At 42.9% G+C, this 19,824-nt stretch overlaps 1 protein-coding gene across 2 annotated transcripts in view; it reads right to left on the bottom strand.

The window, feature by feature from the left end:
- sox4a (SRY-box transcription factor 4a) overlaps positions 1-19,824 on the bottom strand; it is a 191,876-nt gene that overhangs the window by 74,513 nt on the left and 97,539 nt on the right. For both annotated transcript variants that reach the window (XR_015069230.1, XR_015069231.1), the window contains exon 8: positions 2,166-2,301. The gene's annotated coding sequence lies outside the window, so the exon portion shown is untranslated. The remainder of the gene's footprint in view (positions 1-2,165; positions 2,302-19,824) is intronic.

Here is a 19,824-nt window from a genome sequence, read left to right on the forward strand (position 1 = left end):
CAAGCCAAGAGCAAGGACACTAATGCTCAGTTTGAATTGTTGTTGCAAAACTGCACTGACGCACACGCTATGATTTGAGTCTCTCATGTAGCTAAACACACAGTTCACATCCTGTCAACAAATACTCTGTAAACATTTGCCCGTTTCTTGAAAACATATTAAATATGCAGACTGTCATGGATGTCAAATGAAAAGACAACACATTGTTTGAATAGAAACAATGAAATTATAATATTATAATTGCTGTGTGTTGCAGATTCGTCACAATAGAGTCTGTAAAGCACAAAAGGCAGGATACGATTTTTTCCAAGATGGAAAAATAAACATTTTTCAATGACCAGCTGTGCTTGAGTAAAACAAAAAACAAAAAAAGCATTTCCATGGTTACAAGTCCAGCAAGGTCAGATACAGGAAGTGTTGAGTGTTGATTGGCTACCACACTTGCCTTTAAGAGAACGTGATTCTTCCATGTGTCTCATTTCGAAGCCCGATTATTTCTATTCTTTTATTCATCGGCTTGGGAGACGTATTGTACGCTGTGATAAATTATGCATTGTGCTCATCTGGTATCTTAAAAATAACCTGTGCATCAAGTCACCGCCGCCCATAAAGCCGCTGTCAATAACCTCCCAGCATCATCTTAATTAGCTGTGAAAAGCCTTTCATTTATTGGCTCGTCAACCGTCTTCCACATCCACGATAAATTTGATGACTGAGAAGACTAAAGGTATCTTTTTTTTTTTTTTCTCATCTAATCCTTTTCAGTAAAAATACTGGCGGCGATCCCAGCGTGTACTTTTGACAAGCCGGCACTTCAATCGAGGTTGTTTATAATAAAAAGCCGTAATACACTTTTATACGGCGACATAAATTCCTTATCCACACAAACCATAACTTGCAATAGCATCCGGCTGTTTTACATTCTCTTCCTATAAAGCCATGCGTGAATAGAGGAAAACAGCCCATAATGTTCTCGGTTTATCTTTAACACTCTTAAACGGCTCACAAACATCTTTTTAACTGCACAATTAAAAAGCTAGTTCAGGTAATTCTTAAAGGCAGGTGCTCACTGGGATTTTAATTGCACAATGAAACGTCTGCTTTTTAATGCTACGCTGCGGGGACGCCGACGGCGCCGTCGGGTTCAGGAGGTCGCGGGACCCCGTCGGCGGGTGCGTAACTTCACGCCGAGCGTCAGATAATGGAGCATTAACATGAATAATGCATGTTGTGTTGACAAGTGAGGGGAAACACAAAATATTCTATGAGGGGAGCAATTCATGGAACAGAATAGCACTTTGGGAACTAATGGGCCATTGAGTGTCACATCCTATGATGAAAAGTACGGATGTGATGCGGAACTCGTTATTGCGCCTAAAAAAAAAAATGTTTTTTTAAGCATTCTCTGTGTTTCTTATTTTTCAGGAAGTTCTATTTTGGAGTGTATCTAATGAGCATGATAAAAGAATTTCCAGACAGCGTTTGTCTGCTGGAGTTTGACTTTTATATTGAAAAAAAAAAAAAAAAAAGAAGCTGTCATGCCTTTCAAGTTGTGGACAGTTAAAATATTTATAGCAGTGAAAAGTGTTTGTTTCACTCCTATTCACATCGAGATGACATCATCAATGTGTTGGATGCTAAAACGCACTCGTTACCTGTTTTCATGACCCACCCCCCTCAGGTATGACTTCATCTTTCATCATCCATCTGATTAGCATCTTAACTCACTGAGTTCCTCATCCTGGGAACAACATATATCTCTTACATAATCCCGCTAAGCATAAAGTTGGGCGCATGGGCTGCTTTTATTTTCCATCATTGCTCCCTCTCACGAAACATGGCTCTCATCTCAGACAGGCTGACCCAGTTCTGCTCCTTTACCCGCGACAGACTGTTGCCTAGAGGGGAGGCTGGCCGCAACATAAGGCTGTTGCAGAGCCCACTGGTTCAGAGGTCCATCTCAGCGGGCTCCTGTTTGCTCGCCGTCTCCCCCTCAAGTCATTACGAGTACAGCGGGGGGGGTGGGGGGCGATGGATGGCTTCAGGCCCGACGAGGCGCTTCCACTTGTCTGATCGTTCAAGGTCGCGGCGAGTAAATCGATACGCTGATGTATTGGCAAGTGAGGAGCTTTGTGCGTGTCTGTCGAGTGCGCACAGATGCTCACCTGGGTCACACACAGTTAGTGGAGTTCCTTTTGCTCCCGCTAGATGTCAGTAGAATGCAGCGAGGGTTAAGTGAGTTCTCCATCAGCTTGGGTGTCTTTGTTTGTGGCAGTTCTTACAACGGGACAGCTAGTGCATCTGTTATGAAACACAGAAATGTTGTTTCCATTAAACGCAAATGCAACACGAGGGAATCAAAACAGCATAAATATGCAACAGTGGGAGATGCAACAGAACACAAACACAATACCTAAGTAGATTTTGGAGTATTTATATTTCCTGACAACTTTTTTTTTTATTTACCAGGGAATCAAAACAAGACTAGTACGTATAGTTAAAACACATTCGTCAATTCATATTAAATGTGCGGTAAATGGCCTTCAGCAATGTACGCTTGGATACTAAATATTAACGCTTCATTGTCATATTTATCATTGCAGGCATCTTTGAAGCAATAACAACATCCATATTTAAAAACAATAACATGTTTGTGCATTAAATAGCCGCTATCAAATATTGCATGGGGCTAAACGTCTCATCGATATAAAAGTTTCATTTAAAGCGCCACACGCTGTCACGTTGCCTTATGTCGAATTCTCACACTGACTTTCAATGTAATCAAATTACAACAATGTAGCGAATAGCCTTGTTGAGGTACAGACGCATTATCATATGAGAAATGCCATTTATCATAGCTATAATTAGATAGCCGACTGTGTCTCATCCAAAAAGACATTAATGTATCCTGGTGTAATATTATCACATGGATATATTCTTTTTTTTTTCACGAGCTAATCTAATTCACCCGCCTAATAGGTCATAATTAATTGTTCCACCATTAATCGAGTGATGTCATAGCGACATGCCTCCGGGGAAAATGAATGATGTCAATTTCCAGGAACGCTGCCTAGCGCCAGTTCCAGATGTATCATAACAATCCCAGGTTGTGTTTTTTGTCTGACGTGTGTGCGACTTGCTGTCAAAATCTCATCAAGCTCATCACGTCAACTTGATCACTGATGAGCGTGACTGCGCGATTACCGCCGATTAGCTCGGGGTCAAAAGGTTCAAACATTATTGAGGAGGATATTACGGCGCGGTGAGACATGAATATTTAACCGTCTCATTCTTGCTCTTTGGCTAACCGAAGCCAGATGAGATGATGATTAGCCTCGCGGACAGGGCTAACGACTTGGGATGGATTAGAGTGGATGGCCGTCGAATGGCTCGATGACATGGAAGTGGACAGTCTCATTCATGTGATGTGCGCTGGATGGATGATAGGAATGAGCCGGCCAATTAAATCCGAGTGAGGGTTAGGGTTGAGATTTGTGACTCTCATATGGTTTCGTTTCAAGAGGACACTTGACCCTTCAAAAAAAACAATTCTGTTATTTTCCTTTTGTCCGCAACACGCTACCTCCAGCCCCTTTTACTGGATCTCATTAGAATGTGCAGTTGTACCTAATAAAGTGTCCAGGGAGTATCTGGAGAAGATTCAAGTCTCTTATTCTCACTTCTGGCACACGAGCCAGAACAGGCCAAAACAAATACTGATGAGCAGTGGGAGAAACGATATTCCTGCCGCTGCCGGGTATGCATTAACCTGGTTAAAATTACCTCAGAGACATCGGTAAGGACATATTTGCTCATTTATGTTTCATGTGAAGTACTTTTAATCACCTTGTTTTTTCCAAATGTACTATACAAATACACTTGCCTTGCATACACACAAACACAAATGCATATTTTAACCGCCTTGCAAGTGTTGGCGCTCTCACTTGACAACCATCTGCCCCTTTGTTTCACACAGCATTACAACCGCTGCCAGAGACTGTGTGTGTGTGTGTGTGTTTGTGTGCACGTGTGTGTGTGTGTGTGTGTGTGTGTTATCACTAGCGGGCACACACGCTTCGATATCCAGAGTGTGTGCTGGCTGCCAAGTGTCCATTTGGTTGGGGATTTTTTTTGCCAAGGTGAGGTGGAGGTCAATGCCGCACAGCTGAATCATTGAGCAGGACTGAGATGAGACAGTGCCAAGCTTGGCAAGTGACTACATAACACCATGTCATCATCTGTGTACTAGATAGATAGCAATTCTCAAAGTAGGATTGCTGTGAATATATTATATCATTACAGCATAGTCAATAATAGCCTAACATTCAGTCAGGTGAACCTAATGAAGTGTCCTGTGTGTGTAAAAAAAAGATGTTTTCTGGTCTGTTTGGCGGTCAACCGTTTTTGTTTTTTTTCCTGCATGGGGCAAAAAAAGATGCCCAGTCCCCACTGAGCGTTTCTGCTTTCATTTTTTTGGATCTAATCAATAATGGATGAAACTCCCACCGCTTTGCACCCAGGGATTTGCTTGAAGCGGCAAAATAAAATAAAAAAACAAATCTTGAAAAAGCAGCTGCAATCCTGCCGGTGTCACATTTGACCGCCAATTAGCCGCCATGTTTGACAGTGGCGTGCAGCTCCCGACTGTTTGGGAGGGCGGCGAGAAAGACGCTTACATTCGAATAGTGACAGGCACCACCGGGGACCCTCTGACCTACTCTCCTAACCACTTTATTGATCTGCTGGCCAAAGATGTGAGCTCCTATTGAGGTCATCATTAATGATTTATCCTATCTAGAAAATGTCAAATGTGGCTTGGGAGCATAAACATGAACACGTCAGATGTTATGGACTCAGAAACATGTGAGAGCTTTGAAGGAATTCTCCGCACGTCTTTATATGAATCATACATGTGGAGAGGAGAAGAGGCCGAGTACAGAGGCGGCTTTAGCATAGAGTGAAGCAATCATTTCATCACAATTTAGCTGAGATGCTGTCACTCACTAGAACGTAGAACTCCCACTGAGAGATATATGTTATTCTGAATAATCTTCCACTCGGCTCCATCGCTCACTCTCTCCCTGCCGGTGGTAATCAATAAGGCCATCTAAGAACAGTGCATGCGTGTCATAGGCGGTCGACGCTGATGCCATGCTTTCAGACTTATAGTCTTGCCTTTCGATGAATATTCTAGCACGCCTGCACACATATACGATGCATTAGGGACTCCACCTGGACTTCCACTCAAGCACGGCATCCCGCAGGGACGGATCGAATGCACTCTGCGACATGCAATCACCTCGCATTTGGGACTTTATGCGTGCGGAACGGACACGAATGCATTCAAAACCTCAAAGTCGACTCAAGTACTCCTTCGTGGATCCCCCCCCAGGGTCTGAGAATGGCATGTGAAACTTCATGCTTATTTTCTTACTGGCCTGAGGTTGGCGTGTGAAAATTGTTGGAGGTTGGGCACAGAGGTCCATTCACGTATTTGGAGGTGAGGATTTACGAGCCGGGGCGAGAGCGGCGAGGCGGCGACGTAAATTGGACTTTACGAGAGGAATTCTGTCAGCTCTTAAAACGCAACATTTCCACTGAAGGAGAGCTTCATGAATTAACCATGGTGTTTGGATTTAATATAAATATTTCGATATGAACGTGGTCAAAGGTGGGTATAGAGGAACCCAAAGTTACTTATATGACTCTTAGTAAAATGTAGTTTTTGAACGATTCAAATACTCTGGGGAAAAAAAAAAAAGCCTTGTTGATTTTTTTTAATGATTATTCTAAGTTAGGGGACGATTCAATTTATAAGTTGAAAATGCACAAAAACTAAAATATTTTGTGTAATTGCCCATCTGAAAATGTTATAAGCTTTGACATTTTGAGTTCGCACAGCTTGTTTTTTTTGCAATGTAGAAATGAAAAGAAGACTTACACACTCACTAAAGTCTTCATCAGCTACTGTATGAATACTCAAACTGTTTTTCTCCTCATAGAAGCATATAAATAATAAATGGTCATAGCCTAAAGGCACTCCCGGCAAAGTTTTACTCAGCTCGCAGCACTATTGAGTGATGTTTTTTGCCAAATAATCCCCTGTTTACTTTATCATGCATGCTCACAAATGCGAGGCTTTGTGTCATTGTCAGACTACGCCACAGAGACGCTGTTGGTGGCGGCGATATGCAAAAGAGGAGCAAAACGCATGTTAAGACAATAATGCCATCATATGTTGGCAAATGGCACCTTTCTCTTTAGCATTAAAACTTCTCTGCGGTTAATTACATGGCCGATCCACCATAGAGAACAAAGACCACCTCATGTTCTCAAACATTAGCCCACATATGAGTCATGAGCAGACATGACTCCCTCTTTTGCAAATTCTTTATCAATACTCCAAATGCATGATCTCATTTTGCAGGTTGTGCAAATTACGCCTACATAAAGACGTATGTACGCGAGCGAGTTGAAATCGCTTTACAGTGCAGGGATATAAATCCCAAGAAGCCGGCCATTGTTGGAGTCACGACTTGAAATGTCTTAATGGTCCCAGTTGCGAGGCAGCGTGTGCGTTATTCCCGCATCAGTGCCTTTAAACACCTCAGTCATCATTTGTGCAGCGCCGATGTTTATTTAAATAGATTTTGCCTACTTAGGCTGTAAAGAGAGCGGCAAGAGAGGGCCTCGTGAATTAACGGCAATAAAGCGGGCCACGCCGTTACGTCTAGGTGGGCCAAACTAGGCCAGGCGGGACCGTCAAATCCCCGAGCCGGTCTCCCGACAACCTACCGAATTCAAGCTAATTGTCTCTCCTTGTCGTGGCTGTTTATTCAAGCCTCAGCACTCTCCCCCGCCGTAATGGATTCAGGGCCCTGACAAGCCATGTTTGATTGATTTCCTTCCCTGACCATCGAGTGGAAGGACTCCTGGCTGCGTGCCAGCTGTACAGTAAGCCGTCCCCGCCGCGTGGCGTGCAAAGACGGAGGCACTATAGCATAATGGTTGCGCTATAACGTGACGGGAGGATACAGCGGCGTGCTGCCCGCCGGGGGTCGTTAACATTTAGCAGTCAGTCAGATTTACTCGGGTTTCTTTAAGTGTGTTTAACCTTTCTACTTTTGGGTCGGATTATGAAACTCAAGTCACAATGGAGAAAAAGTTGGGTTGAGTCAATGAGTTCGACAGAGTGTGACTTTTGTGGGTTTTATGTGTGTCACTACTGAGCAATTCTCATGACATATGTGGAAGGAGGTGGAGAGGGGGGGGGGGGGGCTGTGAATCGCCTCTGTTAAGATGATAGATCCAAGCCGGCCCCTCAGAGAGGTCAATTAAAGTTCACGGCTGGGGAGTTCAACTTGTCTCAGTGCCTCTGGAAGCAAGCTTTTGCCAAATATTGGTTCAGGATCCAAGATGGGTGGCGGCTTAAATTTTTATTGGGTGGCCTGACTGTCCAAATGAAAAGATTGGATTCAAGTCAGTTTTATTTATAGAGCGGGAGTTTATAAACAAGGCAAGTCGAAAAACAATCGTTAGATGTATTCGGAGTTTTTATTTGATTCAAAAGGTCGACTTGAAACACAAAAACAATTTGAACTAAAACAGGAAAAGGACCGAAAATCCAGAAGGTGTTTTTTCTTCTAATCCAGTGAGACCTCGCATTGGTTAAAAAGATTTTTTTTTTTCTTCTTACGCATGTGTGACAGCGAGGTGCTCTCATTATCGCCGAATAACTAAGCAAGTCTGCCCTGCTGAAGGGCTGTCAGAGTTGTTAATATGCAAACATGCGGCAAATTACCGATTTTTGTACATTTTTTGAAAGCTCCACTCCTAACAGCTATTAATTGGATCTCTTATGTCACACTTTCCTCTTCCCTAATGCAATACCTGTGCACTACATTGAATGTTCACACGATTTAAGTCAAGCAGTTAAGTGCAACATGTGGCAGCACGCTGTCACATCGGCGAGAAAATATGCAACGAATAATTTCGACAGCGCAACATGTGTTGTGTATGATTGAAAGCCAAGATGAATTATGAAGCACGGTTAAATAAAAGGGAGGGGGAATTATCCCTAGCCGACAGCACGGATTGATTGATGGACTTCGCTTGTTGCGTGTGCGTAATTGCAGACAGACACAAATTAGAACTATTACTAGAGAGGAAATCACAGAAGAAGGCTCTGATTCATGTAATTCATCAAAAAAAAAAGTGTCATTAAATAGTATTATTTAATTTATTTTTGGTTGTGCTGCATATTTGGATCGATTTTGTGGGTTCATATTTAAAGTGTCATTAAATATAACTATTTTATGTTTTTTTTGGTTGTGCTGTATATTTGGATCGATTTTGTGGGTTCATATTTGGATAGATTTTTTTTGTGGGTATTATTTATTTTTGGTTGCGCTGCATATTTGGATCGATTTTGTGGGTTTATATTTAAAGTGTCATTCAATACAATTATTTTATGATTTTTTTGGGTTGTGTTGCATATTTCGATCGATTTTGCGGGTTCAACTGCGGTTAAAATGAACAATTGTTTTGTTTCTTTCTTCAGCTCTCAGGATGAAGTTTTGTTACCTTTAGCAAAAAGAAAAGTGAATTTAACCATGTGTGAAGCAGCTTGAAGAGCCAGACCAAAACAGACGCTCCCCAAAGATTTGATTATAAATACTTTGAATTTGCGTAGCTCTAATTCATCGGAACACAACACACCAACTTTCATCTTGGTGAGGACTCACTGATGTCTGATGTGTGTGTGGGAGGTGCGAGGGGTTGCGAAACTAAATGTAACACGGCCGAATCATTTTTCAGGCATAGCGATTGGTCAAACAGAAAAAGCGCGGATAGGAAATTGCTGTTTGTTTAGTTAGCGGTGACGTGACAGCTGTAATCGGCGTTTGTCATCTTGCTAAATTAAAAATGGGATGTTTATGCAGAAAGGAAGACAGGTTTCAATCCATGTGCAAATTAATGTGCAATCAAGTGTGCTGCATACTTGATGCTCTGTACAACTCCCACAAGTGAACGAGGCTAAATGTGCGATCACACCCAAAGTGTGACAAGGAAATACATAAGGGAAGATAAGATTATTCCTATCTATACAATTGAAAAAAAAATAGGGATCAATTCTCACTTGAGAAAATTATGTGGTTGAATTTTGAGACATTAAAAAAAAAAAAAAAAACTCTTAAATGGACCATTTTTTTTTTGGTTCCTTCCATTTTGGAGCATCTGAAGTATATTTTATGCTGATTCATGTAAATGAGAAAATAAAGTATATTTTTGTGCATCCTCCTACCAAATGATTCATGGCCCTGTACTGGCCTGCAAACCTGTCTTTGGGGACACACACACACACACACACACACACACACACACACACACACACACACACACACACACACACACACACACACACACACACACACACACACACACACACACACACACACACACACACACACACACACACACACACACACACACACACACACACACACACACACACACACACACACAGTGCTGAGGGTAAATAAGCATTTTCAAACCCACTCGGGTCAAGCCTCTTCATATTTGATCTACCCGTCAGTGCCTCGCCGGTTCAAATGACTCTTATGGTAATTTTTGGAGAAACTATACATTTAAAGGAGCCAATTTTCGGAAGCTCGGAAGAGATACGGCGTCGGGTCAGAATGGCTTCATGCAGCCATTTCCCCAGAATCATCATACACCTGCTGAGCTGCGTATGGAGTCGGCCAGCCGGCCTGGCCCCTTTCTGCTCATTTAAGTGATAAAATAGAAGGCGAAAGTGAGCCGTCAGACAGAAAAACGGCCTTGGCAAAAAAAAAAAAAAAAAAAAAGGCCGCATCATCTCAAGGCATATCACAGCCGGGATCCGAGCCAACAGCCCCCCCAAAACGCAAGCGACTTTCATATAGATTCACTCTTAATCTCTTCTTTCCTTGCAACACATTTTTCTCTCCTTTCCAATCTCACTCTGTCTCCCACCTCATCTTCTAATCCAGCCTGAGGGCGAAGGAGTGTGCGCGATAGAGGAAGGATGAGCCGGTGTTAGCCTCGCTCTAACCCCTGGCTCCTCGCGCACCCCCGCAAAACGCAGGTCCATCAACACACACGTAAAACACACACATAGGCGGGTAAGGTGAAGGGCTTGTGATTCGGGGCGCGAGGGGTTACGACCCGGGTGCAATGGCTGCGACGCCGCATGTATTATACATAAAACAATGAAATCTGTGGAGAAAAAAAATGCTAATGCAAACACAGATGAAATATTCATGCGTGGTTCACCTCTTTTTTTTTTGCTCCTTAACCAGATAAGATCCACGCGGGGTTAAAATGGAGGTAAATGAGACAGAGAGGGAGGAGAGCAGGGCAGAGAAGGGAAAAGGAAAGAAGTCAAGCATGAAATCACGGCTGGCTTGTGTAATTTAGCTCTGGGATGGATAGAACGGGCTGGTTGGAGTCTCCTTCCCCTCAGGCTTGCTTTTGAACGCACACATGCTGACACACAGCGGACCAGACCGGTCCGGGTTCATGAGAAGAAAAAAAAAGAAACAAATATATTGCAAATAATTAATGTGCTGTATTTCGCTCACTGGGCCTGCTCGAGTCTCTTGGAGAACATTTTTATTTTTTTTACTCTTTCACATGGACCTTCTTCCAAGTAGCGCTAGACAAATCTATTGTGAAACTCAGCAAACAAACAACAGAATATTTTGTCATTCTGCTGGTCCGAGGTGAAAAGAAATAAAGCAATACATTGCTTTTTTTTATTTATAGGACACAATGGGTGGGTTATAAAAGAAAGAAGATGATTGGATGCAAAGCGTAGCAGGGTTTCAGGAGGCAAAGGGGAAGGGGGGGGGGGGGGTAGGTCACCTCTTGTCAGCCATAACATTTAACGTTTTAGAGAAAGCGCGGGGATCTGATAAGCAAGACCGCACACAAAAAGTGAAAATCACACACGGGACATGCATGAAAGAAATATCCGGCCATCACACATAGACACACAATCACACACCTAGTATCAATAAAACAGCATATTAGGCCTCATCCCATCATATCTGAGCCCACCTCATCACTGACCTCGGCCTATAAAAGTTTAACACACCACGGTGTATTTGAAAACACTCCACCGTATCATTACGGCCACTCTAATAGGCTTGTGTGTGCGAGCTCCTCCGGGTTTATTTGTTTTGTGTTTCTTCTGTAGATGGGAAGCTTTACAAGGCCAGGAGCCTGTTATTGGTCTCCTGTTATATCTATAAGCAGTCAGATATCGGAGGCCTCTCCGGATACAATGGCACTATCACCCGGCCGAGGAGTTCACACGCTCGTCAAGAGACAATGTTGACGATGATTACCGGCGAGACCCGATAGTGACCCGGAGCGGGTCAAATATTTGCACCCCTTGACCTTTGCAGATGGTAATGAATCTTTCTTACACTTTCATGCAATCTTTATTGAGTCGCTGCGTATATTTTACAACAGAAGAATGTCGCAGGACGTCAAACTTCAAAAATATGAAATAATTGTTTCGCAGAAAAATATTAAAATGTACTTTTTAGAAATCAAATGGACATATATGAAGGAAACAACAATAAAAATGGGAAATATTATAAAAATAACTTTCTTGTTATACATTGTGTCTTTCTTTACCAGCTAGGATACGCACTTGTGAAAAAACAAAAAAAATCGCGAAGGTGTCAAGAGATTTGAACTTAATTGTATGTATTTAATGCACATTTCATTTGTGAAGGGAATGTGTTAAAAAAAACTTGTCTCATAATATTTTAGTGTTATTTTGGGACTAATTTGCAAGTGTGTGTGCTGTTTCAGCCTCCAGTTTGACATTCAAGCATATGCCAACTGTTTTATAGGCCAGTGGTGCCGCTGAGATTTAGTTCTACGAACCCTGCCTAGCAACAAGTAGCCACATAAACACGAGAGCGAATTCTATTGCTGAGTTTACTAGAATTTATTTTTTTTATTCCAAGTGGAATGCTGAATTATTCTTGTTATTTACCCAACATGGAGATTGAAAATGGATTTCTTAAAAAAAAAAAAAAAAAATCCCCCAGCACATAACCTATCTAAGTGGTCGGCGCATCACCATTTTTCCTCATTTAAAAAACGCCATGTATACTAATGCGATCCGTTGCGGTAACGTCGTTCCACTAATATCACAAGGCTTTCAACTTCCCCTATCCTCACGTTCCCCACCTTTAATATACGCCTGCATGTGACCGTGGTGTTTCCCCGGAACTCACAATGAGCACAGATGCATGGTTTTGGACGGTGCACATTACTGGGGATAATTGCCTATGCATATTTCCCCCATGTGCGCTCCCTCACTGGTGGTGTATTGGATTTGAGCGCCAGTTGCAGAACCATTAATAGAAATTAAGTGCCAGGGAGAACTACTGGAGAGAGACCGGTAGAGCCCGGAATGGAGTTTATGTGAAAGATAAATACATTTCTCCAGCAGAGTGCCTCCGTTTATTGGTTCGGAAACACCGCGCGATATGATAGAGGGTCGACGAGTGAGCTCGGAATGGGAAGATATGGATGAGAGAGAATGTTGTCAAATTAAAAGCCTGACTTGAAATAAAATGATAAAAAGTTGTGGCGTGGAACTTTCAAGAGTATCGAAGATAAAATTGACAGTTGGTGCTCGTGACATACCCACATTAACCAGATGTTGAAAAAAAATACACTCAAAGTCAAATCAAAAACATTTTTTTACGATATAAAGCAGTCTAAAAACTGGATTCTGATTGTATTCTCCACGTTGGATCCGCAAAAATATATTTGCCTAAGGCCTCGGTGACCGCTCCACTCAGTCATCGTGACAACGAGGCGCTCTAAAGAGGTTACCCGATGGTTTGGCTGTGTTTGTCCGGTAAATCTCATCCCTCATGCGTCTCCCTCTCGGCTGGCTGGTGTCACATAGATTACACACTGATCACACAAGCACATACGAGTGCACATGCAAATGCGCAGCGCACGACCTAATGAAATCTCACTCGACGCAAGCTGCCTAATAAGGATCGTTACAGTGAGGCACACGGTGGGGTGTGATGGGCAGGGCTGGAGGTGGGGGGGGGGGGGGTCTTGGATGTGTCAGGAAGATTACAGGATGCTCGTAGAGGAACGAGACAGTTCTTTGGCAGTGTCACACCCACGTTGACCCACACTGATGTGCATTCTACTGGTGCAATTAAGTGCGTGTCCACTAGGGGGCAAGGGCGAGCCACATGGAAGAAGTCCCTGAAAAATCTCTAGTCAGTGCAAGCTCTGCAATTACACACTTCATCCCTGATGTCATGTTGTTCTGATGAGCAATTGATCATCTTGTGGAGATTTCTTGGGAGTTTGTATTTGGATGGAGTTTTTTTTTTTTTTTGCCACCTCTCTATCAATACAAATAAATGTTGCAGAAGCATCTCGCTTGATCAAAGCTCGAGTCCGAGCCTCGGTGGGGACTGAATGGCGATTGCCATTCATGGGGGGGCTTTCAGCTGATCCCATGTCAAGAGGAAGCCGAGGGAGATTTTCACATGTCGGCTTACGGAGAGGCGACTAGAGAAGATGGGACGAGAAGGTCTGCGTCTGAACTCCACCTGAACTCTGCATAACTTTCCCCGTAGTCATTTCAAGTCATTGAAGGATTGAGGGTGGGGGGGAGACCAATGTACATCATTCCAGAAAGGAAGAAGAATAAAGAGGAAAAGGGAACCTTTCATTAAATATCCCTCATGGCTCTCTTTGACCTTCTGGGACTCAACAAGTCTTCTTCTCAGCAACCACAAACTGTATGTATATACTCCATTGACTGTTATTGATTTATTTGTGGATGGCCTTATTTCCCAACTGCACCATAATTATGTGAGTCGATTATAATCAAACAAATATGAACTGTCACTCCTCACTTTAATGAGTTTACCCGTCTATCTTATAACACCGACGTAAAAGAAAGCAGTGTCAAGGGATGCTAAATTGAGACTATCAAAGGTATGAATCAAAATAAAAGATAGAACATCTTCTAATGACACCTCTATTCACAATTTTCCACATGAACCTCCTCGCACCTCTGCAATTCATCCTCTAAACCTGAGCCTCTCCACCTCCATCGCTCCCTGCCCCCCCCCCCCTTCAATCCTGTTAGTAAACTTGGCCATGCTTCCCAGTCTGCTGCCCACACATTTCTCAGCGCCTCTTCATTTTGGACACTCATACATTTATGGAGTGATGCAGTGCACTTTTCCCTCTTGGGCATTCCAGATTGCTGGGGTGGGGGGGATTACTGCGGACTTGGTCAGTCAAATAGAGCAAAGTCAGATGGTCATAGCGAGGACAGAAAAAGCAACTCATATTTATTTACTTATTTATTTCTATTTATTTCAATTCAATTTATTTATCTACTTATTGATTTTAATTTATTTAGAGTTTTTTTTTACTGGTTAATATAGTGTACAAATGCATGTGTGTATTTGTGTGTGTTTGTGTGATTGTGATTCCGAGTGTGTGTGCGGTTGAGGCTTGTTTGAGGTGTCACTAGTAATTTAAGGCCCTCTTTTGGCACAACACCCACTTTTCTCTGGTGATAAAGCACCACCTCTATCACCTGTGAGCTTAGGGTCGCACCGTACGTGTGCGCCAACCACGAGTGTGTGCGTGCATGCGTGCTGGTGTGTTGTTCTCTAATTAGCACCTAAACACACAGGAGAGTGCTGCGGCCAGACAGCCGATAAATCAGGGCAAGGCTATAGCATCGTAACACGTTAACAGAAGGTATGAGCTTCACTGTGGCTTGATAAATTGACAGCACATCGGGAAGACGTAAACAAGTATTTGGCCAAAAAATATCACGAGTTGCGTTGAAGATTGCGGGTTTCTACTACAACTTGAATCGGATGACGACACTCCAAGCAATGAGAGTGTGTGTTTTGAAAAATGTGCATTTGTTAATCCATGCACATTCCTATATGTTTCCCTCCAATTACTAGCATTACTCAAAGTCAGAGCCTCTGCCTACCCATTTTTCATCTCTCAATCTCACTCATTAATTTAAATATCCCGGTCCAGACGAGTAGAGATGGAAGCAAGCGTGATTCCTGATGTGTGTGTTGTGTCTCTTTCCCCTCTCCAAGAATTGAATCCCAACGGTACAGTATATGGACCAACACCGGTGTGTGTTCTCACCCCAGGGGAGTCTGGGAGAATGAGTCCCTGTGGAGATTTGTTTAAATGCTAGAGGGAGTGTTTGCCCCACACTAGGCTCTTTCACACTAATGGATATGTCTGCGTTATTGATAGCGAGGCTGCGGAAAAAAATGTGTATAAGCTTTTCTATGCATTCATTATGTAGATGGAAGCTTTTGAGGCTGTCATGAAGTCGGGCACGAAAGAGTTTGACTTCCTTTGTATATACCTGCGAGTATTATTCCTCTGTTTGTTTGGGTTGCTGCTTTATGTAGCATCTGTGCTAATTTCCATTAGCATGGCAGTTGTGTTTGAGTTAAAAATGGAAGCATTTGTCCATGTTTGTGATTATCAATTTTGAAAATGCTGTTCAGTCAAGTTTTGTTCGATTTTTTTTTTTTTTCTGAGCTTCTTTACACAGAGCTTGCATGCAAACAATAAAAGCCGGGGGAAGAATGAGAGAACTTCTTGTGAGTGTAAAATTATAACAAGCAACACAGCGTACTGGCAGGAGACACGATGACCCTAAAAAGAAAACAATTGCAGCTGGAATTGTTATTTTTCTTTTCCGAATACGACGTGGGGAAGAAACGAGAAGGTGGACTGTTTTTCTGACGCAATACATATTCACAGGGATGTCCTCAGTGGCAGTTCCCGATTGCTCCTGGCAAGGTTAGCTCTGTTTATGAAACCATCAATTACACATATTTAATTTAGTAAGAAGGAGATAAGCCACCGAGCTGACTGAATCCAGACCGAGTGTCCCCCTGAGCACCGGGATAAATAGAGCAAGAGAAGGAGGAGAAGATAGACAGATTTCATTAATTCCATCGTCCATCTAATTGGAGTCCTGTCGGAGCCTACAGCTAAAATGAAGTCCGAAACAAGTTCTGATGAAGTAAAAAAAAAAAAAAAAAAAGGCTGTAGGGAGAAGAGAAGTTACTTCTCTCGTACAAATTCACGAATACATGTGTAGCGTGGACCCATGGGAAAGCCCCGACGCTTTGGGTCGAATGAAAATTGGCCAGTTGAAATAATAAGATTGGAAGTCAAACTTTCTGATGGGGAGGGGAAAAAAGTGATGGAGCAAAGCAATCCATGGAAATTTATTAGAAAGTCGTCTCTTTTGCATATTACACTAGGGGTTTGTATTTCTCCAGTGATAATATATGAAAGTCGAAAAGAAAGTTGCTCAGCTGCTATCTTGTACAGGAAGTTGACTTGACACGTGATGGTGAGCGCCTCTGCTGAGTGTCAGCATGTTCCCGACGCCCTCGTCCAAGCCGTAGCCGCACACGGCGGCCCTCATGGTGAAAAGAATTGGTTTAATCGAATTTATCGTCATTGAGTGTCACCTCAACACACACAGGCACAATATGACCTGAGCTATACATCTCCTTCCCAGGAAGACGGCCACTGTTCGCTAACATTCCTTCAGCAATCCAATTAAGTTTGATTTCAATTCAATTACTGCACTCTTAGTGGAGCAGAGTGAAAATCCATTGAATGAACTTTACTCTGGAATGCCATCGCCACCAGTCCATATGAGCAGAGAGAGAGGATTATATGAAGATTTTTTTTTTTTGCGGGGAATGAAGTGGAGGAGTGTAACAGTCTGCTGTCTGCTGCCCAGGCGCTTGTAGTCAAACTGGGAAATCAACAACCGAGTGCAGAGGCTCGCACAGGAAGATATGCGTGGCGTATGAGGCCGCAAACAGCAAACTGTGAAGCAATATCTTTACCCCGGTCGCCTACCGCAGCCGGCGGCTCAGCCGTGTGTGCTATCATAAAATTGCCACCTTCATCCTGCAGATAAGCACATGCTTTTTATCACCTCAAATCCACTGCCACCCCTCCACCCCAAAAAAGTGCTCACTAAAGTAGTTAAGTACAAAAAAATGAACACAAAATGAATTTTCAATTGTGTTTAAGATAAATATGATGACTATTGAAGTTTAATGACACACAGTGATCCACAATATAAGTTAAAGCGACTGGGATCCTTAAAATGATGATCATAGTAAGTAGGAAGTAACTAGCGTAAAGTGCAAATGGTTAGCAATGGGCATCTGCGCTGTTGTGGGAGGGAACACAGTCGATTTAATTCCTGGCTGTGCTCATTCTCTTTAAATTGACTTTTTATCAACCGTATTTTCTGGACTATAAGGCGCACCGGACTATGAGGCACATCTTAAATAAATGGTCCATTTTAAAACGTTGTCCTTATATAAGGCGCACCATTAATTCATCATGTCAGATTTTTAATCCAAATCAAATCATTCTCCATTTTATCTTTTTTATTTCAACTTCAGATGCAACAAATTACTTTATAATCACAAAATAATGATCCATAGTCTTTTTGATTCATGATTCATAGTCTTCGGCGGGCCACTTATGATTGATTTCATGACACAATGCTTCGGGCCAGTTTAAATTTAGGAATTTGGTCCATATATGAGGCGCACCGGACTATAAGGCGCACTGTCGGCTTTTGGGGAAATCTTGGGTTGTTAGGTGCACCTTATAGTCCGGAAAATACAGTACTTGCGGATGATATAAGAAGGTGAAGAGGTTAATTTTTTTTTTTGCAATTTGGCACACCAAGGAAGTCTGTCAGTGTCACATAAACACAAGTGGATGTGTAAGCACACCGTCAATGTGCAACAATGACTTTTGTCTTTTTTTTTTTTTTTTCCAATATCACGCTTTGGAGAAAGCCGTCACACTTTGTGAAGCAAAACCCGGCGTGTGCCTCCTTCTTTTCACCCTCCTCGGTTATCCTTTCTGTGTCTGGCGCAAACAAGGAGGCGCCCCGTCGTATATTACATTTTATCCATTATCCATGAAGTGTCCATCAGCATCAATCACTCACACCGTAACGGACGCACACTTGAATGCCCAAATTTCACACACGCTTCAGTTGGTGAAAAGACTATCAGTGTGTGGGTTTTTTTTTTTTCCTTTTTTTTTTTCCTGGTGTGTGTGAAGCGCTGACACCTCTGCGCCTGCTCTATTGATTTTGTTGTCTTTTCCTAATGAGCCTTGCGTCATCCATCAGTGCTCTAGTGCCAGTGCACTCAACCAGGAGGACTGAATTAAGAAGGGACGGGGACTCTCACCTTGCCACTGGCTTCGTATATCACAAAGAGGTTCCTAAACGTTGCATTCAAAAAGGAATCAAGTGGATAAAAGGAAAGGCACCTGATTGGGATGGGAGACGTTATTTATTTATTCAAGTGCAACCTGACGGGGATTTCAGGCCCATTCGAGGTTGACCTTTGACCTCGAGTAGCAAGGCGCTGACTGTGGTGATGACGGGCGGATAGCACCCATTACCGACTTGCACCTTTTGGAGACTGACGATGAAACACTTGCGTCTTCCTTCCCTCAACCCCCCCCCTTCTCTTCAGCAGGACCGCAAATGATGTTTTGATGTTCCGCCCCGAGCTTGAAAGTGTGTTGTCACTCACAAAACTGTGTCGGGATTTATTTGGTAGTTAACAGCGCCACAATGTGCTTTCACAGTCTGCCTATGACCTAGATGTTCATTTCTTCGCTCACTACTTCACAGCGCGGCATCAATTGTCGCGTCCCGAAAGCCATCCGAGCCTCCTTAATGCTTTTTCACCCAATTGACTTTCTATAGAAGCCCAAGTGCATCACGCATTTCTAAATGTTATGTCCCGCTTTGGATGTAGCTATCACTCAGGCGGTCATGTGGATATTTAATAACTAAACGGTTATAGGTTTGATGTCCTCCAGAGTCCTAAAGGTGGGTGGTACCTTACACATCTGTCTCATTCTATGTCAAGGTTACAAATAGCTGCAAGTGTTGAATCCCAAATATTCCGTGCTTTCTTCTAAATTGACAAAATAATGAATGGAAATAATACACATCACTAAAAATGATTGATCTCATTTTCCCCCATTACAGGAACATCTCCGCATGCCAATCACAAGACAAAGGCCAAGTGTTCATCCCTCGTGCACGTGCACTTGACACCATCCAGCCAAACTTGATTCTTTACGATGGGTATAAACAGACTTGGCCACATGCGGTTTTGTCATGAGACTGTCATGTGCCTCAAAAAAAAAAAATCGAAATCAAACACAATATGGCATTAAATTAGCTGTGGTTTTAACAGGCTGAGCTTTATGCACCCCCTTAAATGCACACACACTGTGGAGGAGCGCAAATACACACACACACACACACACACACACACACACACACACACACACACACACACACACACACACACACACACACACACACACACACACACTTTGGGACACACAAGCAAGCAAAGAGGCCCGCAGGCTTCGGGAGCCGTGCCCTGACCTTTGGTTTTGCAGTCAAAGGGTGCTGTTCAGCTGCACACAACAGCGCTACTCATCCACTGTGCTCCTCTTGTAAATTTTGCTCTTTCTGCTGGCGGCTGAGAAGAGTCCTGTGTTGTTTTGGTGAAAAGAAGCATGGGTGAATGGAGCAGAAAGAACAGTGGGGAGATGCAGCTCTGTGCGTAAGCGCCAAATTAGACTCACACTACGCATCCAACCAAAGAACTACATATTGTGCTTCCCAAATAAACA

The sequence above is a fragment of the Syngnathus leptorhynchus genome, chromosome 20 (genome assembly GCF_054491065.1).
Source record: "Syngnathus leptorhynchus isolate UIUO chromosome 20, UIUO_Slep, whole genome shotgun sequence".
Lineage (NCBI taxonomy): Eukaryota > Metazoa > Chordata > Actinopteri > Syngnathiformes > Syngnathidae > Syngnathus > Syngnathus leptorhynchus.